The sequence below is a fragment of the Saccopteryx leptura genome, chromosome 1 (assembly GCF_036850995.1).
Source record: "Saccopteryx leptura isolate mSacLep1 chromosome 1, mSacLep1_pri_phased_curated, whole genome shotgun sequence".
Taxonomy (NCBI): domain Eukaryota; kingdom Metazoa; phylum Chordata; class Mammalia; order Chiroptera; family Emballonuridae; genus Saccopteryx; species Saccopteryx leptura.
This window is the reverse complement of record NC_089503.1, coordinates 114,582,409-114,608,797: the sequence shown is the minus strand read 5'-3', so window position 1 is coordinate 114,608,797 and position 26,389 is coordinate 114,582,409. Positions and strand designations below refer to the sequence as shown.

Genomic DNA, 26,389 nt, shown 5'->3' with positions numbered 1-26,389 from the left:
TAGTTTAAAATTTTGTCAAAGACCTTATTACACAGTGATTAGCAATTATTAATGTGGAATTCATGGCAAAGTTTAATGATCAAAATATTTAGCCTAAGGCAAGGTAAAATATAGTGGTTTTGTTTTTGCTTTAAATAACGTACTGACTTACTTATGGTACATAAAATATTTGTGTAATCAGACATTATTGGATTTTTTTACTGCTTTATTACCTAAGTTTATTGTTCAATCAAAAAAGCATATATTTTAAGGTCCTTGTTGACAGGAAGTAATTTGAAATCCTTCATGCTGAAATTCATCTTTATATTTTCTCCTCCTGCCCTCACTGAACGAGAGAGCAGCGAGTCAGCAGTTTTTATCTTTTGTCAATTTATTTTCCCTTCTCCTTTTCTCTAACCTGGGTCACTATTATGTACCTGCTCAGTGTTTCGGTTATTCTGAATATAACAGAGATTATTCAGCAGATGTAAAAATTGAAGAGTTTTGGGTGTAATATGTATCTTGAAATCTACCAATTGTGTTCACTAGTTAAATATGAAAATATATAAACTAAAAAAAAAAAACAACCATAAAATGAAGAGAGATATGACGTTTCTGTAAACCATTTAGTCATTTTTAAATAACATAAAATATAAGCAAGGTTATATCATTTCTAATATCTCAGTAAATTGAAAAGATTAAAGTTTGAAAATTATTGTTTGTTTGCTAAGAAAATTAAAGAAAGTTTTATTTATTCTTTCACTGTTTTATGTACTATGAGGTTTTTTTTTAGTTATATCATTTGTGAATTCTCATTCATGTTCAGCAAATAAACAGCAGTCGTTCATTGAACAGTGGGTATTTGAGGATATAATGTCACAATGTACATGGTCAAGTAACTACAATAATAAAAACTCAATGACATACCACACACATAAATTTTATTTTTCTTATGTACTAATGCAATAAAAATCAGCTGGGAGACTTCATATTATGCAGTCCTTCAGTGACTTAAGCTCCTTTGCTCTTCTGACTGGCAGGCTAAGGGAAGAACAAGAACATGGAGGACTGTTTGATCATTGAATCGGGAAATGGTTTGATCACCACCATTCCCACTTATTCCACTAATGTTTATTCTCATGGCAAGCAGGAAAATGCATCTGGGAAAAATTAGATTGGAGAGTGTATTATGAATATCAAAATAAGGGGTGGAACAAACATCTGCCCTCCGTGTGATGAGAACTGGTGAAACATGGTGAATAAGGGATGCTCTTTTCTGAAGCATTGGGACATAGGTCAGAAACGATACAGCAGGATTACTTGAATAGCAGCCTTTGTAGATTTGACATTTTTGGTGTCACTGAGATCTACTGAGGGTTCTTGAAGAAAGGAATAAGAAAATGGTAAAGCAGTGCCAGGAGGACAAAGTGACAGAAAAACATTGACTACTAAGATGGCCTCATGTCTACCATATACCAAACTCTCTCCTAAACATTTTTAGTTATTAATTACTATGAAACTCAAAACAACTGTCTGAGTTAAGCATTATTTTAACACAGTAAAATAATAAAATAGGTAAAGAACAATATTTTTAAAGATAAGTTAAATAATTTATTCAATATAACACAAAATAGTAAGCATAAGAATTAAATAATAAGTCATACAATCAGCCTCCAGAAGCCACATTTTTAAACTCTACGTTATATTATTCTCACAAGCAAGCAAAAATCAGTTAACATACCATACCGACAGAAATAATTGCAAAACAATTCACTTATAGAGGTTAATCTAATGTTTATATAATAGGAAGCTTGGAAGAAGACACTAAAACCAAATTATATCAATTTATTTAAATCTAGGTACCTGCTAATGCAAGTGAAACTACTGAGAATAAAGTAAGAATTGGCTAAAATATGAAATTAAATCAAATCAGAAAAAAATAATAACCTAATTAAGTTTTTATATTTGCAATCATTTGTCATTACAGGTAAGAATACACACAAGGATTTTTCTGAACAGAAACTAGTCAGTTCTTCATTTATAGTTTTAACCATATTTATGAACAGTATACCTTCTATAAACACTTAAATTAATTGAAGAGACAAAAATAAAAGTACTGTCCAAACCACAAAAATAACTGAACTCTCCTTTTTCTTGGTTATCATAACGGACTGATGCTTTTTTAACCAATTGCAAACTAGTTTCACTTTTTTTCCCTCCCACATCTAGATTAAAATACTACTACTGCTACTACTCCTAATAATAATAATAAAGGTATCAATCACAAAACTGCCCCTGCTTCTGAAAGCATCCTACTCAGAACAAACTATTGCTTTCTTCAACCCTCTTTAAAATCTAAGCCCTATCAGAATCCACTGAGCACCCACTTTCTGTGACACCCTTGATTCTACATGTACTGTGCTCTCCCTTCCTCTTTCACATAAACTATCCATAAGCTCAACCTTCTTCAACTATACCTGCAACCCTGGTGAGCATTATAATTATTTCCTTTTCTTGTTTGGATTTATTGATAAATAAAATTATATATATAAATATTTAAAATGTACAACGTGATAATTTGGCCTATGCCTACAGTTCTCTTAGAAAATTTCAAGTACACAGCACAGTATTATTAACTACAGTTTCCATATGTACATTAGATTCCCAGAGCTTTTTTATCTTAGAAGTGAGGGTTTGTACTCTTTGACTAGTATCTTCCCTATTCCCCTCACATTGTAGTCTCTGATAATCAAAATTCGACTCTCTGTTTCTATGAGTTCCTCTTTAACAATTATAATTGCAAATATAAAACAAGAGAAAATCTGTTCCCAACATGGGTTTAAATTTAGTAGATTAATAAGAGCAGATTTATTCCAGAGAAGTTTAAAAAGAATAAAGAATTATCTTCCTCAGTAGCTCTTTGTAATGAAGTATTTATAAAGACTAATTTATTCATGCTTTAAACATTACCTGAACAACCTTATCAGTCTTTGGAAGAAGATAGGAACTGAGTTAGAAAATGTACAATACATAGTAAGTGACTTCCTATCATGGAATATAATAGGTGTGCGACAGAAAAATTTAAATATTTTAGATGAACAAACAGTTTTTAATTCAGAGATTCAAAAATCATTATTTCAAACTTTGCTGGCACAAAACAGAAAACTCTGAGGACTATTAAAATCTAAGAAACTGTAGCTATGAAGATCAGAAAGCATTGTGACAGTTAAAGAAAAAATAGTCCAAGCAGATTTTTTCATTTTTAGCATATATAAAGTTATTTGAGAAATTTTATTGAAATGCAATTAAACATATTCTGTCCCATTTTGGTTCAAGGTTACCACCTGCAATGTGCTGAAACCATGGGAATCAAGGAAGTGGTCCTAAACATACAATTGTGAGAGAAACCTTTCATGGCATATCCTTAATTGTGACTGCTAGATATGCATATTTGACTCACCTGCAAAGCTTTTAATAAATTAAACCTAACCAGGTTCCTCAGAGAAGATTTAAATTCATGGTGTCAAGGCTGTGTTGGAGGGTGTGGTTGGAGTTCTGGTGTAAGAGAATATTGTAGCAATCTTTCATATATTTGGCCAGATGTTTTATGATGATATTCTATGGTTACTGCTTCACTGTATTCATATCCAAAATGAAAAAAAAGAAAGAAAGAAGACATTGTAAATACACCATCTGTAAGCAAGCAGACATATTAAAACATTACAAAATTTTCCTTTAAAAGATATCCAAAAGGAATGGGGGTTGGAGGGTATGTGGAGGTGGACAAAGGGGGTAACTAGAGGCAACATGAGGCTTTGCTTGGGGTGATGGGTGCACAATGCAGAGTGCAGATGGTGTTTTATTGACTTGTACAGTACACTCGAAACCTGTACCTGAATAAATTCAATTAAAAAGCTGAAGAAATTGTGATATGACAAATTTTTATAGAATGACCAACATCTCCATTGTCTCTATGCCAGACACTCATAAATATTTTACTTAATGATACTTTGTTCCTCCTAGCAATCTGTAAAATAAGTATAATGTTATCACCCCCATTTTCTACATTAGAGAGTCGGTGTACAGAGTTTAGGCAAGTGACACAGTGGAGATTTGACCTTATATAACTTGGCTGAAATATATGTCTGTCATACATAATTGTGTAGTTTACTACATTTCTTTGTCTGCTTCCATTCCCTTTGCGCTGGGTGCTTTGCCCAAGCTGTTTTGGTATCACCCAGACCATCCACCTCCCTACAACACTTAATTTTCTGCTTCTTACCACTCCATGTTAACCAATATGGTGACTTGATGTTTGTTATGAATATACTTGTCCTCAAAGCACTTTACTGTTTTTCAAAGAAAATTATTTTCTAGTTTCTAGAATGCTATCCCATGAAATTGCTAAAGCACAACTCCCCCAGTCACATATGTGCTAACCCCACTAATATGTTTCTGGATTCTCCGTTTGGTGGCCACACCACACCCATGCTAAATTTTCTCACACCTGCCCCCTCTGTCTCTCCTTTGGTTTTATTAGAAGTGGAGGTGCTTAGTTTCAAAAGATCTCTTCTCTTACAATAATTTCTTTTTCTTTAAAAGCCTCTGTTCTGTATTAAAAGGAACTAGTTTTTCAATGCTTTCTTCAAGTCTTTATTACAAGAAATAATTTCTGTTTTCTCTCTTTTGTAAGATAATTGGAAGTTTCTCTCCCTTCACTATCTTTAACCATCAATGTTTCTGCTAGCATTATTTCTTTTGGCTTCAAACATTCAAATATAACATTTGATAGAGTAAATATTTTAAAATATGTAAAAATTAAAAGCAATCATATCATCCTAATTTCTCCTATAATTTAAATAATATATTTTTCCTTTCATTATTCTGCATATCCCTAAACTCTTTGGTTTTATACTTATAACTACAATTTTCTCATCATATTTACTTATTGTTCAGTCTCTAGTTTAGCATGGAAAGATGAATAAAGAATCACATTAAGCGATCATAACCTTTGAGTAGCTGAAATATTAATTGAAAGATATTACAACTAACTTATTGCTATCAATTTTGGGGTATTATAAGCATATGTTTAATAAGCAGATTATTTATAGAAAAGAATCAAATGATCTATTAATTTAAAAGTTGAAATGTATTATTATTCAATTAATTATAGCATTCCTTACTTCCTATTTCCTAAAGTTATTGTTTTACTTTTTTTTTTTGGATAATATCTGATGATGCTCTTTTCTAAATTTCTATTTCTTTTTTTTTTAATTTTTTAAATTTATTAATTTTAGAGAAGAGAGAGAGAGAGAGAGAGAGAGAGAGTGAGAGAGAAGGGGGGGAGGAACAGGAAGCATCAACTTCCATATGTGCCTTGACTGGGCAGGCCCAGGGTTTTGAACCAGCAACTTCAGCACTCCAGGTCGATGCTTTATCCACTGCGCCACCACAGGTCAGGCCTAAATTTCTATTTCTTTATAGGAACCAGAAAGCTGAACTATATTTAATATCTTGATTATTTTTCCATTATTCACATATTGCTAAAATGGATTACATTTGATTTATATTTGCAGTGTCCAGAAGATAATGCATATATACTATGCTCATTTAATATTTGGATATACATATATATTTCTTGACTAAACTAATTAAAATGTATAGGGCACTAATCCTTTCCATTTTTAAATAAGTAAAAGATACAGTTTATTATATGTATAGGCTCAGATAATTTATAAACAACCATAGCTTGCTATTTTTAATTTGAAGTTTTGAATGATTAAATATAAGTAAAATCGGTGAAATGTTAGAATATATTTGTTAAGGACTTTTTTTCAATGATTGAAATGGTAGATCCATAAGACAAAGTTCTATATAACAAGACCTACATGTGATGTAAACTGCAAACTGATGCAAAGTTAGAAAAATGACAAATATCTATATATCTGAGCCCAGTTCCTATGACTTTGTATACCCAATAGAAATATAAATCTCTATTTAAGAGGAAGAACTGTGGATCAAATGATTTCTTTTCACTGAAAACATCAACCCAAGGGAACATTGTGGATGAAATAAGTTGAGGATATTATAAGTGTGAAATAATCTTATTATTAATGAGCAATATATTTTTTAAAAATTGTATTAACTACATTATTAAGTCACTTAATGAGAGGTACTTCTTGAAAATTTACTCATTATATTCATTAAAATAGTTATTAACATTTGAATTTCCTACAAATAAAGAATAAAAATGTATAGTTTCTTTTGTTCAACAATCTGAAATGAAATAATTGTATTTGAAATTTAAAATTATAGTTTCAAAAGAAACAAACATTTGATTAACAAAATAAGTTTTCATGATGATGAGTCTTCTCTTTAATAATCAAACCTATGAATTCCAATTAAAAAAAACCCCAATATACCTAAAAGATCTCTTTAATGACCTTGAGAGATTTTTGTTAATGATTTCGACTTGATCCTTATTAAATATCTATCTATTCCATACATATTAACTTAGAGCTTCTGGAAACAGATGTTTATGTGAATGTTGCTTTCCTGTTTATGAAAATTATTAATATTTGAAAAGTAATAGAATTTTTAAAATTTGCCTAAAAGATGTAAAAAATAAATAAACGTTTCTATATTTTGAAAAATGCTCTTGAAGTACAGGTATTGAATATACTTTCTGTCTCAGATATCTTCAAATACAATTATATTCCATTTGTATAGTAAACCTAATTACTTTTTGTCTTACTAACTTGAGACAACAGATGATTGACAGAGCTATATTTGAATGCAGGTTTATTTAGTGTCAATGTCAAGGTGATGCTCTTAACATATCACCTTTTTGAATGTCATACATTGTATTATTTTTTTTTTTAAATCTACCTGTGAGTTTTCTGGCCATCTTGATAAATTCCAGAATTTTAAATTTTATAGAATATAAACTAATGTTTTTCTGCTGCCCATTAGTGTCAACCAAAATATCTTTTGCATCTTCTTTTATGCTCTTTCAGCATTTTTCTCATATAAAGAAATTTCTTTTCACCCTCACTTTATTTCTTCCTAAAATGATTAAATCAGGGGTATAAATGTTGCTTATATAACTCAGGACTCCATTATGAAAAATTCCCATCAACAATTTTCAAAAGCTATCTTCATTTACTCTTCCAAGTACTTCTGAAACCTTTAAATGGTCATTTATTTCTCTAGTCACTAACAGTAATTCAAGCAGTGTGTCTTTTCCAACTGCCAATAATATTGATTCATATGTTCAGTTTGGAGTTTTCATTGTTACAATCAAAGTACAATTTTATTTCAATGAACATAACTTGCTAAAATTAATAGAATTTGTTTACAATTAGCCTTGTAGAACATTATATACTTTAAGCAAGAATGAGTTTGAAAGAAGAGAAATATATTTTACTTACAAATCTGCATTCAGATAGTTTGTTAGACTATTATTACCCTATTACCTTGAAAATCATTTAACATCATTACTATGAAAGGAAGACTTTTTAGTGTGACAAGTAAATGCCATATGTGGATATCCAGGACACTTTTCATTTTTTAATTAAATGTATTGGGGTGATATTGGTTAAAATGTTTATATAGGTTTCAAATGTACAGTTCTATGATACATGATTTGTATACTGAATTGTGTGCTCACCACCCACCCAAAGCCAAATCATTTTCTTTCCTTATATATTTGACCCTTTTTACTATGGCACTATTTTAACATGAAATTCTGTGTTTGTAAAAAAGACAAGTCATAATTATCTTGCAATAACATGTGTGAATCAATACAATTGAAAGAAAAACAAAAATTCTATATGTATCACAACTAGAATATTATATTTATTGTACATTTCTTTTCAGTACTGGTAAATCTGTACTTCCCACAAAAAAATTTAAATATTCAAAAACAATTTGATCAGAAAAAGGTCCTCCAAATAATTTTTAAATGCAGTAAGGGTTTGCCTGACCAGGCAATTGCACAGTCAATAAGAGCATCGGACTGGGATGCGAAGGACACAGATTCAAAACCCCGAGGTCGCCAGCTTGAGCGCAGGCTCATCTGGTTTGAACAAGGCCCACCAGCTTGAGCCCAAGGTCGCTGGTTTGAGCAATGAGTCACTCAGTCTGCTGTAGCCCCCTGGTCAAGGCACATATGAGAAAGCAATCAATGAACAAGTAAGGTGCCGCAAGGAAGAATTGATGCTTCTCATCTCTCTCCCTTCCTGTCTGTCTAACCCTGTCTGTCTCTCTTTTTGTTTCTCTCTGCCTCTGAGACAAAATAAACAAACAAACAAACAAATAAATAAATGCAGTAAGCTTTAATGTGACAGAAAATGTATACATTTGGCCTTAAGTCTTGCAGAGATGCTGATGGCAGTTGTAAGTTATTGCTGTCAGTTAAATTTTAGTACTTAAAATAATTCAATTCTCACAGTAAAATATGTGCAAGGTAGAAAAGAAGTTTAGTTCTTTAAAAATCAGCGAAAGTTTGAGAAATATAAAACTAATATTCCTCTTTTTAAGGACGAATTAATTCACAATTATAGAAGAGGAATAAGAATTTCAAAGTTATTATTTGCTATCCATGGTAAAAAAAAATCAAATATATAAAAGTCCAATGGCAATATATAACTACCAAACCTATTTCTGTGTTGACTAACTTATACTATCATTTTTTTTCGGGACTTTTTTCCCATTAATCTGTATTAAATGTTTTTTTCCTGATATAACCTCATAAAACTCCACCATGATTTTATTCTTTATTATTATTAGTTTTTCATAGCATGGCTCCACTAGTGTGCACTAATAATCAAATAATGAGCAATGGGAAAGGCTTAGAGTTAACCAAAAGCAAATCTGCCGGGGTCCAGCCCCGGGGGGAATCCAGGGGTCCCACAGGAAGAGACGGTGTCGGCGCTAATCGAGTGAGAGAGTCGAATTCTTTTCTTTTTCTTTATTCTCTAGTTAGCATTTACTGCCAGGCATCTCTCTCTATTGCTGGTCTAGCTTTCCTTTTATGCACACACACTAAGTTACAATCACGTGGTATTCAGAATACATTGATTAGTCATTGTTTTTGTTTCACTATGGTTACATTTTCTAGGTAACAGTTAATTCATTTCTATAAACTATAAATCAGGTGGTAAGTCATTCAAAGTATAATTATACAATAACTTGAACAGCAATAACAATATTGATACAAACTTCCAAAAGGTCAGTACTGATTAATAACTCTACCTTGTCTAGGATACTATTGTCTAGTCAAATTTTATTTATTTACTATATTCATACACTAATTAAGTTCTAACTTTACTTTTCTCAGAGTGTTCCACCACCTGCAGGTCAGGTATGCAAGAAGAATGGAAAGTTTCTTTACTCTACCACATGAAAAGGCTAGGGAGGAAAAGTGATGAATTAAGTGAAGGCTGAAAGGTGCTCTGTGTATAGTTATCGTTTCCTACCTATTCATAAGTCACAATCTATTCTTTCTAACATGATTAATAAGAAGAAATTCTCCTACAAACTTAACCCTTTACGAGGGATATCATAGCCAGCCTCTTATGTCTATGAGCCCAGTTCAACGGGCTTATAGGCTTTTCTGTGGAACTCACACCCTCTGTCTCATTTCCAAAGAAATTACTATGAATCTACAGGGAAAGCATGGTACTATTATCCCTGTGCCATAAATGATAGCACACACCCAGAAACGGGGGGGATATAAGGCCAGATTAATTCAAAAAGGTCAAAGGGGGAAGTATCATTGTGCCTTTCCTTTGCGGTGACTTTGTCAACCCGCAGCCATTGGCAGCCATTGGTCTTCACTGCGGTGACTTTGTCAACCAGCAGCCGTTGGTCTTCTCTGCTGTGACTTTGTCAATCAGCAGTTTTTGATCTTCTTCTGCTGTGACCTTGTCAGCCAGTAGTTGTGGGTCTTCTTCTGCTGTGACCTTGTCAGCCAGCAGTTGTGGGCCTTCTCCTGCTGTGACCTTGTCAGCCAGCAGTTGTAGATCGGCTCCTGACACAAATCAATGGCCATCCCTCCCTCTTTGTTACCTACACATGCAAAGAACTCCTTGTCCCTTGCAACTGAATACCATGAGGAAAGTACTATATTGAATTTTATATCACTTCCTGCAAGGCTGGTAATGAACTCTGAACAGTACACCCTGATCATGACAGAGAACATAGTTTTGAATCATTAAATTTGCTTTCTGTCAACTAAACTCATACTAAATAACATTTGTTTTTTTCAAGGATCGTCTGGTATTTTAAAGTAGAAGAAGTTTGTTGGTTTTTTTTTTGGGGGGGGGGCTTTTCTTTCCACACCCGCTCCACCCAGGCCACGGCGCAGCCCCCTCACCCCTACAGCCCCCCCCCAAGTCCCTGTTCCCTCCCTCTCCTCTGAGGCATCCCAGCACCCTCAACCCCAACCCTCCCGATCCTTACCTTTCAGCCCTCTGGAAGCCCCTCTCCCATTTTCTCGGGCCTCTTTTTCCAGAAGGAGTTTTAACTATAACTCCTCTAGCTGACTACATGTGTTAGAAATAACACATTTTTTGTCTTTCTTAATGAATACAGAACACTGACACTAGAAAATAACATGCCACATGTATGTCAGAAAACTAGATTTAAAAGCTCAGTACTGTGAAAACAGGTATTACTTATGCTAGGAACTAAATATAGATGTTTATACTATACACTTTCTTTTTTTTTTTTTTTTTTTTTTTGCATTTTTCTGAAGCTGGAAACGGGGAGAGACAGTCAGACAGACTCCCGCATGCGCCCAACCGGGATCCACCAGGCATGCCCACCAGGGGCAATGCTCTGCCCACCAGGGGGCGATGCTCTGCCCCTCCAGGGGGTCGCTCTGCCGCGACCAGAGCCACTCTAGCGCCTGGGGCAGAGGCCAAGGAGCCATCCCCAGCGCCCGGGCCATCTTTGCTCCAATGGAGCCTTGGCTGCGGGAGGGGAAGAGAAAGACAGAGAGGAAGGAGGGGGGTGGGGGTGGAGAAGCAAATGGGCGCTTCTCCTTATGTGCCCTGGCCAGGAATCGAACCCAGGTCCCCTGCACGCCAGGCCGATGCTCTACCGCTGAGCCAACCGGCCAGGGCCTATACTATACACTTTCTATATGATAAAATAATCTGAGAATCTTAAAGTTTTCTATTATAAAAATAATTTTCAAAAAAGAATAAAAACACAAAATCATACAGTAATCACACAGGTATACAAGTGTCTACATTCAGTAATTGTTAAATTAAAAAATTGTTTTATTTATTGATTTCAGCCAAGAGAGAAGAAAGGGGAGAGAGAGAGAATGGAACATCGATCTGTTCCTGTATGTGCCCTGACTGTGGATTGAAACTACAACCACTGTGCTTCAGGAAGAAGTGCCAGCCAACACAGCTATCCAGCCAGGGCAATAATAGTTTAATTTTTTAATATTTGCTTTATTTGCACACATGCAAAAACAAATATGGAAGAGCTAAAATACCTCGTTATTTTATGTCATTCCGCTTTATCTTAAAATCTTGAAATATACTCAATTCAAATTATTTTCATAGTTAACCACAATTAAACTATCATGCTAAAAATTAATATTTCTAATATATATTTTATTTCTAAAATTTACCAAAATTTCCCCAAATGAATTTAATAACTGACTTTTTCCCAAAGAAAAATATAACCAATATCCACACATCACATTTTATTTTCTTATTATGTTCTCTTTTACCTATTTAATTTAGTATAGTTTCTGCCTTCATCCTTGGCTTGTGTAATTTTTATAAAATTTAAGAGTTTCTTATACATTGTTTAAAGTTTTTATAATAATAATAAAACTACAGTAACCTTTTGTTTTGATACTTGGAATTCTTTTCTTAAATAAATTTATAACAGTTTTTGCATAAAGTTGAAATAAGTTTGTTTTATACATTATTAACTTAAAAATAGTTGCATATGTGTAGCTATAATGAATAAAGAGCAATAAAACAGGTTTCACTTGCTGACATCATACTTTTAATTTAGTGAAGCCAGAACAACAATTACTAATTTTATAATAGTCAATAAGCTACAAATAATATGATACAAAATTGGTTTATTCATATAATATTTTAGAAAACCTATATATTTAACTTTCTGTAGCTGCAATCCACTAATTTCTGAACTTACTATAGTTCCCAGGAAAATGAACCTTTTGCTCTTCTGATTACACAGGAATGCCATCTAGTGTCAAAATTGTAACTGCATCCTTTCTGTCCTATGGACCACTACTGACTGATTAGAGAGGGAACTAATACATTCTGTATCACTTTTCTGTAAAATGCACTTTAAAGAAATACATCACAATGAGTAATTAGAAACTGCCTGTGTATAAATTAAAACATAAAGAATGTCGCCCAACTAAACTTTAGCTCTTTTTAGGTTTTAGTTTTCATGGAGTAAAAATTAAATTAAATTTAAATCAGTATAAAATAAATTCAGCCAGTCATTCTTTCTAAATCACTGTATTAAGAAAATAAATCTTAAAAAGTAATTACTATCCAGTAAGTTCAATGTTGCATCAACTTATGTTTTGATTTTAAGTTAAACAAATCAGAAATGCATAGAAAATGGGTTTTAAAAATAAGTTTATTAAATTGTATTATTAGTTTCTGCTTTTGTAGCTGATTTTTTATTATAAGAAAGAGACTTTTCAGACACTTCATTTTTTTTCTCTAGGAAGCCAGTTTTATGTTATAAGTGCAATGAATTATTACTTCATTAATTTCCGATCATGTAGAACTGTATTTTACAAATGGTAGCAGGGACTTGAGTGGAATTTGGTAATAAATATTAGGGGTAGCAGGTGGAGAAGACTTGTTTGAATAGAGGAAATTGAGTAAGAAAAGGAAAGGAAGCAGGAAATAATGGGGATGTTCAATTCCAGCAGCCGCAGTGGTTTATTGCTCTGGATCTCGACGACACACTTGGATATACCATTAATGGAGACCTGGCTATCAACTAGTAGCCTGTACCAGGATTCCTACTTTCACTCCAACTTTGAGCTACAGCACAAAGGAACAGCACCAAGCAGAATCGCATAAAAAGCACCTGGTCCACAGCTAAGACCTGTTGGAGCCTGCTCAGCGCCAGGCATCCTAAGACTGATGTTCACGTACATCTACAAAGTCTGCTTAACTGAACCTGACATAGAGGAAGGCAGAGTTAAAGCTCAGTTGTGTAACCAAACATATCTATCTGTTATTTGTGGCTCTCCTATGTATTATGAGTAATATGAAGAAATGATCTTACCTTTCAGATTTGTTGAAAAACGTGCCATTACTACCATGTTACAGAAAAACGTGATATTATAAGAATGAATTGCAGGTGAATTTATGTATTAGTAGGAGACAAAAAACAGGATTCAAACCAAGGTGTGACTGCTATAAAAGTCCACAATTTTGATGCTGCAACATAATGCTACCTTAAACAAAGTCTTATATGTTAACTATATAAAGTTGAGAAGCTCAGCCTGACCTGTGAGGAGGCAGTGGATCAAAATCTCTACCTGGAATGCTGAGGTCTCTGATTCAAACCCCAGGTTTGCCTGGTCAGAACACATATGAGATATTACAAGTTGATTCTTCCTGCTCTTCTCTTCTTTCTAATATCAATAAATAAAGTCTTAAAAATATTTTTTAAGAAAATCATTTTAACCATTGTCCTTGTTAGAATAAGACAGTGGTATTATTTATGCTGTTTTTTGTTTTTGTTTTTTATAATCATTGATTTTGGATTGCAGAAGAGAAAATATTTGATGTGATTTATTTCTTCATATTGCTAAAAATTCAGTAAAAGAGTGAATGATTAAAAATATTATAATAAAGGATTAGAGTTTTTATGACAGAAATATCTAAAAATAATGGTGGAGAGTATAAGTCAGGTGGCAGCAGAAAGTACTAACAAAGGAAATAATAAATGAATGAGGTCTGGAAGGATTAGATGTTCACATGGCAAACAAGAAGAAGGCATGTGTAGTCAACAACATAAAATTGAGGCAAAGAAAATTTGATATTTTCAGGGTATTGCAATTACTTTATTAAGCTAGCAAGGCTGTGAGGATTACATGAAGTAATCAATATAAAGACGTCTGAACAAATCCTGGTAAATAACAAATGTTGGAGATGTTTTATAATAATAAGGCTGTTGTAAGAGACAAGACCAGCATTGTAAGCAAGAGACTGATCCCTAAATAATGCTATTACAAAGCACTACAAATATATTTTTTGTAGGAAATAGAAAGCCACAAATATATTTGAAAGTGCCAGGATGAGTTTTGAATATTAGGATGACCACTCTATTAGCTAAAGTTTATAGAATTAATTATAAAATAATGTAAAGCAGTCAAATTAAGAGTGGAGTGTTCAAAGCAAGAACATAAGAGAACAATAGAGAGATGAAGAGGAGTAACTCATAACTGAAAATTTACAAAACAGTGAAGGTAGGACTTTGCCCACATCAAGACACAGAAAGGAGTCCAGGATGACTCCAACATTTCTAATCTGGTTACTCTGGTGATGGTGTATCCAAGAAATTAAGAGCCAGAGTGATATTGCTTATAAGACACTAACACAAAATCCTACTCAATAGTCAACATAAATGTAATTCCCTCAAACACTTTGTCAATTAGTATTTCAAAACTGCCAACTGTTGCAGGTTAGCTTTTCAAGGAAGTAGATACTGTGACAGAGACCAGAATGCTGGAATTTCATAAGGGGTGTGGGTGGAATTAGTGGGAAAACAGAAAAGGAGAGACATTGGATGGAAACTGAAGTTTGTGTTGCAGACTTAAAGGTTTCACTGCTTCAAAAGACCTTTGAAGCTGAGATGACTCAAGGTTTTCATTCATCCTAGCAATTATATGTATCTTGATCTAATTATACTGATTGAACAGTAGTTTGGGTTACACAAGAAAGATTAGTGACTTTGTACAAGGTAGTTTCTTCAACCAAGACATCTACCTCCCAATGATGTCAAGTGGGAAATGTCGATGTCACCATTCCTGATGTCACCATTCCCAGGCTGGTGGAATGGTGGAATGAAGGGAACTCCTTCATTCATGAAGGAGGATCTGTATGGTACATGACAGCATCTCTTACGCTACCATTACTCAACCTCCCAATTTTAAACTGCAAAAATCATACTGACTAATTTTTTTTCACTGTTTATAATCAATTAGTGTTCAATTTTAATAACTTTTTTCTCTTGATTACAATTCTGTTTTGCCCTACCCGCTCATCTCAACACTAAGAATCGGGAACTCTCCTGACCGGCTCCACATAGAGTTTATTCTTCTTCAACTTTTATGAACTAAATTAAAATATATCTGTATATTTTCAAAAAGAAAGCTTAGCTTTCCCAAAGATGTTGCTGCCTCTTAATATGTGCATTATATTTTAACGGTACTCAACTGACTGATTTTATATGTGATTCTTGAACAATAAGGTATCTCAACTTACAGCTATGTAGTTCTCGTTATGGAGATACCAAAACCCTGTTTGCTTGCTTGCTTGATTTATTTATTTATTTTAACATTTCATAAGAGTTTATTTCTTTTTTTAATTGAATTTATTGGGGCTGCCACTAGTTAACAAACCACACAAGTTTCAGGTATCCAACACTACAACACATCTTCATGCACCACATTGTGAATTCACCCTCTGCTCTTTTTATTTTAATATAAATAGCTTAAGCAGCTCATAATAATTTGTAGATCTTCTCTAGCCCATGTTGGTTCTACACATCTTTAAATTCTGTGAGCCTTTCACTAAGTACCACCGAGAGGCCAGCTATTATAAAGGCAGTTATGAATGCTTGCACAGATGCTTAGAAGTAAAAATTGGCTCTCTCATTTATTAGCTCTCTGAAGTTGATTTTCTACCCACTATGTCTTAGTTCACACATTTTTAAAAGAGGGATAATATCAATACCAACTTCATAGGCTGGCGATAAATTTCTGAGTGTCAGGATTTTACATATGTAAAAAATTTAGAAGAGTGCTTCCTCTTGATAAGTACTCAGTAACTTTTAATTATTATCTTCATATTGTTCTTCCTAAATTGATGAATAAGATTTCACAATTATATCCCCCAAATAGCATGATTTTTATTCTCTTTTTATTGAACAAAAACCTAACACAAGTCTATTATATACTATAAATAATACATATGTAAAACAATGCATTGTTATTGTGTTACATGTATGCAAAAGGTGAAGTGATTTAATTTAAAAGATAAGCTATGAATTGTTATGAATTGTTAATTAGAGCTTTGCAGATTACAAAATTGCTAAGGATAAGAATATTAATAAAATTTTAAAACATATTTTTTAAAACTTTGTATTTTACAGTAATTTTAAATAGACATGAAGTTGTAATAAAGAATACAGAAAGATTCAGTATACATTAACACAGTTTCCCTTGATGGTAACATATTGCATAACTATGTTATAATACCATGACTAGGAAATTGACATTGAGGCAATCCACTGACCGTGCTGAGATTTTACCAGTGTGTTTGGATGTGTGCACATATGTGTGGGTATTTATTTCCATGCAATTTTATCACATGTGTAAAGTCATGTGACCAAAAAGACAGTCTAGACACAGTATAGGGTCAACACAAATGTTTACCAGGCTACCTTTCTATATCAATAGCCACCTCCCTTTCTCTCCTGAACCAATAATACACTCCTCTCCAACCCTTGACAACTATTAATATGTTTTTCATTTGTATAATTTTGTAATTTCAAGAAACAGACATACACATATGGTCAATTGATTTTAAATAAGAATTGCAAAGTAATTTAATATTGCAAAGACTATCTTTTCAATATTGCTAGAACAATAGTATACTCATATGCAAATTGAAACAAAACAAGAAAAGACCAGGACCTTATTTTCACCTAATAAATAAAATTAGCACAAACTGGGTCACAGAATTAACTACAAATGTTTAAATTATAAAACCTCTAGAAAAAAAACCTTGGTGAAAAAATTTTTATAGTTTAGGTTAGGTAAAGAGTTCTTAGATGTGACAATACAAGAAAAATGATTCATTGGTCTTTACCAAAATTTAAAAACCCTTGCTGTCACTGCATTAAAATGAATAAAAATAAGATTAAAAATAAATAAATAAAAACCCTTGCTCTTCAAAAGACACAATTAAAAAAATGAAAATTGAGCCACAGCTAAGGGGAAGACACTTTTTAAAAAATGTATCTGATAAAAGAGTTGATTCCAGAGTGTATAGAAATGTCTGAAAGGTAAACAGCCCAATAAAAATAAAGCTGTGAAAAGCATTTGAATAGATGCTTTCCCAAAGAATGCCATGTAAGCACATCTGAATCTAATGTACAGCATCATGAGTATAAGTAAAAAAGCTGTATTATATACAGTGCGAGAGGTTCTAGACAACACTATGGTATTGATTATTTCAAAATATATGTTCATTAAATTAATACATTATATGCAATAAACTTATACAACATTATATGTTAAATATCTCTTCATAAAACTGAGAAAAAGGAAAGATATTCAATATCATTAGCAATTAAGGAAATGCAAACAAAACTACTATATATCTACTACAATGGCTAAATTTTTAATGACTAAGAGTATAGTTAAAAGATGTGGAAAAACAGAAGTTCTTGTACATTGCCAATGGGGGAAATAAAATGCTATAATCATATTGTAGTTAGTAAGTTTAACATCCATTTTCATTAAAACACCACAATTCTATTCTTGGATTGCTACTCAGTGAAATGAAAACATGTAGGGCAAATGAGTTTGTAAAATCTGTATTTTCTGGCTTTGCTCACTTTTATTGTTAAAAATGGCCACTGCCCAGGTAAATTGAGCAACCATGGGAAACTGCTAATTACCTTTCTGCTTGGGAAGGGGTTTTATTATTCTAATGTGTACCAAGAAAAGTTTGTGAAGACGAAGAAGAAGAAAGCCAGGATGACAGGGTGCTGAAGGAGAAGCCAGTTTGTGCAGAGAGGAGAAGGGAGAAGGTGTGTAGATGGGGAACCAGAGGTGACTGAGCTGTTCCTTGGGTCGTCAAACTTTTTATAAAAACCGCCCACTTTTGCAGTGCTGGTAGAGCTGGTCCCTACCGCCCACTAGTGAGCGTTCCAGCTTTCATGATGGGCCAATCACGGCGCCGTTTGGTTGCACGGTAGGGACCAGGTTGACCAGCACTGCAAAAGTGGGCGGTTTTTATAAAAAGTTTGACGACCCAATGTGTCAGTAGCTTTGTGAGCTCTGAATGAGTGAGTTTTGGAGCCCAGTGTGTTTTTATTTGCCTGCTGAGTGCAAAGCTAGAATAAAGGAATGACCCACCAGTTTTTGGTTCCGCAGTTTCATTACCATCTGTCTGAATCTAATGGGAACATGCATGTGCCTGGCTGTGATGGCCACGACTACTGGCCTTACAAAATATATGTCTAAAGAAACACACACCAATGTCCACAGAAACACTATTCATAATGCACAACAATTAGAAACAAGCCAAATATGTATCTACTGGTTAAAGGATGTACAATATGTAGTATAACTATATACTGAAATAGAACTCAGAAACAGAAAGAAATAAACTACTGTTACATGCAACAGTGAATCTCAAAAGCATCATTATACTAAATGAAAGAAGTAAGATACAAAAGATAACATATTGTATGATTCTGTAGCTATGGCATTTCTTCAAAAGGAAAACCTACTAAGAGAAAGTAGATTAGTACCTGTCTGTAAATGAACATGAGAAACGATTGGGGGGATAGAAATGTTCTAAAACTGCACTGTGCTGATAGTTACAATACTGTATTTGTGCTGAATTTAATAAATGGGTGTGTTTTAAAATATTAAAGGAAGAAAATAAAAATAAATGTGTAGTGTTAATGAGAATGATACCAAAAATTATCTTTTTTTAAAAAAAAGAGATGGTTTAAAGCCATTCAGAAAATCAAAGAGTTAAGAAAAGTGCCTTTTCTTTGCATATTTCTTTGAGGGGAGTTATAAAATAGAGCTTTCTTACAGCTGCACTGAGATAGATCTATGTTTAGTTTCAAGAATACCTCAGAGTTGGCGCTGAGCCTTAGACAACGATAGATCAAGATGGGCTAGCTCGGATGTTTAATACACTCTTTAAACTTTAAATACTTCTGGCATAGCTGGCTGAGATTAGTTAGAGAGGTGTATATTGATGTATTAAACCTACTTAACCTGTTTGCACAGTCTTCCTTGGCTATGTGGCCAGCAAGATGTAAAAGACCCCCTGAAAACTGTTGCCTGAGGTCTCCTAAAAGCAGCATATCCTTTTTCTAGCCCAGGTATTTATAAACCAAAGACAAAGCTCATTCTCCATAACTGACAACGAAACCTTGGGAGCTGCACCTGGAAGTCCCTTTGGTCCCTCAGACTTGCTTGGGTTTCTTTTTCTACTGTATCATAAATATCCCATCTCTGTATTAACGTAGGCTTTTGTGAGACTACCCTGAAGACTCTCTGAGTCTTTCAATTTTCTGATCTTATGTAATCAATGAAAAAAAATTAAAATGGAGAAATATTACATTTACTGTATAAAAATTTGTCATGTACTTTCAACATTTGTTTTAATCTTATATAGATTAAATGGATTTACAGCAGTGGTTCTCAGCAAGACATATGGCTGTGACCGGAGGTATTATTGGTTGTCACAAGAGGGGATGTGTGTACTGGCATCTAATGAAAATAAATCAGGGAAGCTGCTTCATATCCTATTTTGCACAGTACATGTTGACAACAAAGAATTATCTGAGATAAAATGCCCAAAACACAATGTTGAAAAACATACTTTGAACAAACTATGTGCTCAATAACCAAAATATTTAGTACTATTGGTTCAGAAAAATTCACTATTATAGCTATAGTTTGGTAGATAGAGTGTAAACAATATAAATTCAAAACAACCAAAGATAAATTCAAAATAACTCAAGTACCTTTCTTGTGTTTCTTGAGGGCAAATCCACAGAAAGACTGTTTCAAATCACCTTTCTTTTTCCAACTTGCCTTTAAAAGTCACAACTACTATTGTGATTCTTTTTCTTCAATTACTTATTAATTTTTAAGCTTATATAAAAATTAAAGTAGAAACTAATAACATAAGGATATTTGAAAAGCCTCCAAAATTTGTTATTAAACAACATAATTTTAAATAACTTCACGTCAAAGAGGATTTAAAGTGAAAGAAAAATACTTTTATCCAAATTTCATAAAACTACAAAATATTAAAATTAATGACATCTATCAAAGGTAGTAATTAGGGGGAAATTGCAGCATTAAATGTCTTTATTAGGAAAAGAATATGGTCTTAAATAAATAATCTGTGTTTCCATCTAAGAAGTTAAAAAAAAAGCACATAAATGCAAAGAAAGCAAAAGGAAGGAATTAAAAATTATACAAATTGATCTTTTAAACTAAAAACAGCATGATTCACTAAAAGCAAAAGATGTTTTTAGAATAAGTTTTTAAAAACTTAGTCTCTAATCAGTTTTAACCAAGAAAAAAAAGAAATGTCACATAGAACCAACATCATAATTAAAGGAAGATACATTACTGCTAACAATGTAGACAGCAAAAGGAAGAAAATGTTTAATAAGACCAATAGTTTTATACCCAGAACTTTGCAACACAAGATACAATTAAGTTCCTTATAGACACAAACTAAAAGAAAAACTCATCAAAGAAAGATTCTCTTTAATTCCTTTTAATGTCTTAATTACCACATGACTAATTTATTCTTTTTTAACTTCTTTTAATACTTTCAATATGCTTTATGAGATGTGATTTACAACTGTTTTATGGACATGTGGATATACATTTAAAATATATTTAAAAAATAATGATGTGCAGCCAAGATTCACCAAAGAAGATACACAATAAGCACATGAAAATATATTCAAAATCATGAGGCATCAGTCAAGTGCAAAGTAAAACCTAAACGACACACCCTTAACCTAAATACATCTACTAGAATGTCTGCAATTAAAAAATAATGAAAGAAAACCCTGCCAATACCAAGTGCTGCACTTGATCCATTGCTGGTGGGAATGTACAACACTACCATTTTTGAAACTGAAGATCTTGTTTAATTTTTTTTTTTTTGTATTTTTTTGAAGCTGGAAATGGGGAGGCAGTCAGACTCCCGCATGCGCCCGACGGGGATCCACCTGGCATGCCCACCAGGGAGCGATGCTCTACCCATCTGGGGCATCACTCTGTTGCAACCAGAGTCATTCTAGTGCCTGAGGCAGAGGCCACAGAGCCATCCTCAGCGCCAGGCCAACTTTGCTCCAATGGAGCCTTGGCTGCAGGAGGGGAAGAGAGAGACAGAGAGGAAGGAGAGGGGGAGGGATGGAGAAGCAGATGGACGCTTCTCCTGTGTGCCCTGGACGGGAATCAAACCCGGGACTCCTGCACTCCAGGCCGACACCCTACCACTGAGCCAAACGGCCATAAACTTATATGACCCAGGATTCTCACTCTTAGGTATTTATTTAAGAGATATATAAACTTATGTTCATATAAAACCTGTACATAATGTAGAATTTAAATTAATGATCATCAAACTCTGGTAACAGCCCAAATATACTTCATCTAGTAACTGGATTAAAACAAAGAAACAACTGTGGCAAAGCCACACTGTGAAGCAATAAAAAATGTAAAAGATCATTACATAAAACATCATGCAGTTCTCTCAAATGTACTTTACTAAGTAAAAGAAGCCAGTGACAACACACTGCGTATTTTCATTAGCAGGGCATCTGAAAGAGGCACGTAAGTAGTTGCCATGGATAGGAGTTGGCTAAAAGGGGTGGCAAAAGGGAAATTTGTTGTCAGGGATATATGAATTTGCATATATCAAGACTCATAGGACTGTATACTATATAGTAAAATGTAGCTCATCTAAATTAAAAAGTAATTTATTTTTTATTTTTATTGATGTAACTAAACAGGCATAAGTATGATATATTAAATAAGTGGTCCATGTTTAAAAGGGTGAATACCATTTCTGTAAATAGTTCTGCAGTAAACTTTTCATTTTCTTTTTATTTCTTTCATGTAAACTTCACTACAGTTTTTTTGTTCTTTTGTCATGATTTTTTTTCTAATTACCTTTGGGTATGTTCACAATGGGTGACATTATATCTTTCAATTTTCCATTCTCTGTCTTAGATAAATGCATTCATTAATTCTTGTTTCCTGTTAGGCAGATTTTCTCTTCATTTTTTTTTGTTTTATATTTTTAATCACATTCATATGTTGCTGCTATTGATATATTTTAGTTTGAAACTATTTTATTGTCATTATCTAAATCATTTTAGTTTACTTTCTTAAATTCTTTCATCTCATCTGAGAATAATAATTATAATTATATTTTGCTTTCCAAACAAAAAATAACAGAAAAATTTTGGGCGAAAACAGGCACAGGTATTTATCTTAAGAAAATATTTAAATAATTCTATTACAGATTAATGTTAAAAATCTCATAATTCAAAATTATTCTCTCCTTTTTGCTTAAGCTTTATCCAAAATATTAAATATTTTATTGTTTTAAATTATATAAACAAAATTTTATTATCTCAAATTCATTCCTATTATCTAAAAAATATGATAATAAAATGGACAAGTATGCATTTAACAAGAATTGTAATTACTGACCTTATTTTTTGTGTGTTCTCAGTTTCCTATAAATTTCTGCTGAGAGTTTCCCAGACAGTTCTACTTTCCTCACAGTTCCCTTGTGATTCAATTTTATTTGATTAAGCAATAGCACTCATTTACCAAAAGAAACATAATTTTATTTTCCATTCTTCCTTCCTTGGGCAATGTTTTAAGTTCTACAATCTCATTAACTGGAGTACAAAACTCATGAAACATTTCAAATAACTCCTTTAATAGTTATTAGAAGACATCATTTTCAAAAGAAATATGTGGGCTGTTATTTTCAACAGCATATCAGCTCTATTTATTTGGGTGTTCAATTTAGTTTTGCAATTTGGTTTCTGGTTTATTGTCCCTGCAAAACCCCATCCCTCTATTTTGGTCTGTTTTGTTGAGGCTCTTCTTTGTTAATGTTTCTTGCAAGTCTAATTTATAAAACCTACTGTAACTTCCAAGCAATGAATGACTCAATTTAATACCATTGGAAATGTAAGTCAAACACAGACCATAGAATTTGAATTATTTAGTAAAATGATTAGATAGCTCTGTATCCCAGGGCATGATTGAGCATGTCTGCGGTAAGTTTCAGGGCATGTAAAAACACCTTCAGCACTTGTCGTTTCTCTGGTTTTGCAATATGAACAATCCCCATCTGTGCCGATGCTTCTTTTCATTAGCCTCTCAGTGATCTGACTCTAATCACTCTTTTCTGCTGTGTAAATTATATTTACTATAGATAAAAGCTGACATTTTGTAATGTCTACCAATTATACTTCTGTAACTGCACTAAGACAGCTAATAAAATCATTTGCTATATTTTTTTCTGTATCTTCAATTCTCTTTCAACATCTCATTCTTTTTAGCATAAATAGGCCAAGGTGGAAAATTATTTAGTGTGTGGTTATCTTCACAATAAAATAAGGTTGCATAATATTACTAAAGCTATGTAATTTTTAATAAATGTATTAATTGGGTCTTGAAATCAATATTGCTATTTATTCTGAGGATGTATAGAGAATCAAGTTTTGATATTTGCTTCTACTCGTTCCTTTTTACAGGCAATATATGTTTTTAAATTAAATGTCTCTGATCATTTTTAATAATGTTGGACATAGATGAAGCTCAAAAACATTTTGGAAAGAGAAGGAAGAGGTTGAAATTTCATTGTGATAATGTTGGAAGTGAAGTTCCATAAGCAGTTTCATTAGTGAAGTTTTTACTCATATTTTGATGGCCAAACCATTTCAATAACCATTTATTTGTATGATCTCTTCTCACCCAACATATCATTTTTAAATACTGATAACATTGATTCAAATATCCCATCTATGAGTTCCTCAGTCTGAACACTTACAAATTAACACTCAATAACAAAAGTGTTTCCAATTTAGTTTAGAAATAGTTACTTAAAAATACTATTACAGAATCAAGGAATCATTGTAGTTCAGTAGGTCATTCTGCTCTACATTTATATCAGCTTGTCACTTCTTAAAACAAAACTGAAAATGCAGTGGGACCAGAAGGGTCCAAGAATCCCTGGACAATAAATTGTCATTGGTTTGAGAAGCTGATATGCATAATAAGTCACGAATGAATGAGATATTTTTCAAAAGGTTTTGTTGGAAGTAATATTTTGTAATATTCTGAAAAAAAAAAAAAGAAAGAAAAGAAACAGAGAAGAAATGGTTAGGAGTAGCCAGCCTCTGACAAAAACTGGCAAAAATGAGAGTCTATTGATGGAAATATTAAGAACAAAATTGGTGTTTTTATTTAAACATGTCCCTGTGTGCAAAATAAGGCTAAATAAAAAATTTGGTAACACTCTGATTTTATTATTCTTGCCTTGTTGCTTTACGAATTTGCGTGTAATCCTTACGCAGGAGCCATGCTAATCTTCTCTGTATCATTCCAATTTTAGTATATGTGCTGCGGAAGTGAGCCCAAGGATGCTGGCTAAAGCAAAGGGTCACTGGCTGGCTGTAGCCCCCAGTCAAGGCACATATGAAAACACAATCAATAAACAACTGAGATGCTACAATAAAGAATTGATGATTCTCATCTCTCTCCCTTCCTGCTTATCTCTCCTTGTATATTTCTCTCTGTCTCTGTCCTCTCTTGCTTTTGTTCGGAATGAGAGCAATTCTTTTTTTATATTTCCTGAGCAATTGTGTCATCCTGACTTCTCCATTAGAGGTTATCTCAAAAGGATATTAGAAAACTAACCACTAGAGTCATGTTCTAAAATCATCCTTTTACCATGGTACAGAGAAGAAGAAAAAGAAAATAGAGGAAAACAACATGAAAGGAAAGGGAAAAATAGATAAATTGCAGTACAGAATTGATTCTTTTGCTGGTTAATCTCAGGACATATAAAACTGAACAGAAAATCATTTAGTTGAAAATTACCAGCAATTTTGACATTTAGTCTTATCTCTTAAAAATGAGATATATTGGCTGGAAAGAGATGAATACATTTATGAATAAAGGTGAATTTTGTTTTGCTTTGATTCGGCAGTAGATGACCATGCTCAGTACTAACATCACAAATTCTAATATAATGAGAAGATAATGAGCAGGAAGTACTGAAAAGATAGGAACATGACAGACAAAATAAATTAGGTATCAATGTTAATAACAAGAGTTGTAAAGGTTTGAATTTAAATATTAAAAAAATAGATTACAATAAAATAACAGAATTTCACCTGTATTTTCTTTAGAAAGCAATGGATAAAATTGTGCACACTTTGGCACATATTTATCAGAAACAAATATAATAGGACTAAAATGTAGATTGCTTAGAAGACTTGTGCAACACAAATAAGTTTGTGCAATACCAGATACCTTAATATAGTGATTTTGTGTTGCACTCAGCTCTCAGGAAACACAGGATTTAAAGATAGATAGGCATATCTACAGAAGTCATTATTTAATGAATGACAAAGCAACTCAAAAAATTTAAACATCAACATATTCTCTATTAAAATCAATTATATTAGAAATTTTAAAGATGATGTTGTGTGCCACCAATAATTTTTGAAATGTAACAAAAGCATTATTAAATAAGCTGTGGGTTAATAAATATATCATAAAAGAAATACTCAGATCTTAGGACTAAGTATTATTGAGTATGCTATGTAAAAATAATAAGATCCGCAAATGTACTGATACATGGAAGTATTATTATATCTTAAATCCTTTGTTTAAAAAATGTTTGAGAAAAATGACAAAATTGAGCCACTTAGATGCTAAGAAAATAATTAATTGTATACCCTTCAAAGTAATAATAATAATAGCACAAAACAATGGTATAGAAAACAAAGAAAAATGACTAGAAATATAGTATCTATTCTCTCAAATGGCTCCAAAACAGAAATATAAATAACAAGATTAAAAAAAGAAAAAAATGTTAATTTTTATTATAATACTTGTGCTAATAAATTTGAAAAATATTTTAGAAAATTGTAAAGAAAAATAATACAACTAAGTAAAATTAGCATAAAATACTTTAATAAACTTGTAATATCAAAATCTATACAGTAGACAGTTAATACGGAGAAAACAGTCAGTTCTTCACCATAAAATACAGTGTGTCCGTAAAGTCATGGTGTACTTTTGACCGGTCACAGGAAAGCAACAAAAGATGATAGAAAT

General features: G+C 32.7%; 1 pseudogene; it reads right to left on the bottom strand.

Annotated features, from left to right (window-relative positions):
• Positions 1-24,544: 24,544 nt before the first annotated feature.
• On the bottom strand, positions 24,545-24,680 carry LOC136390268 (U6 spliceosomal RNA; annotated as a pseudogene).
• Positions 24,681-26,389: the final 1,709 nt, after the last annotated feature.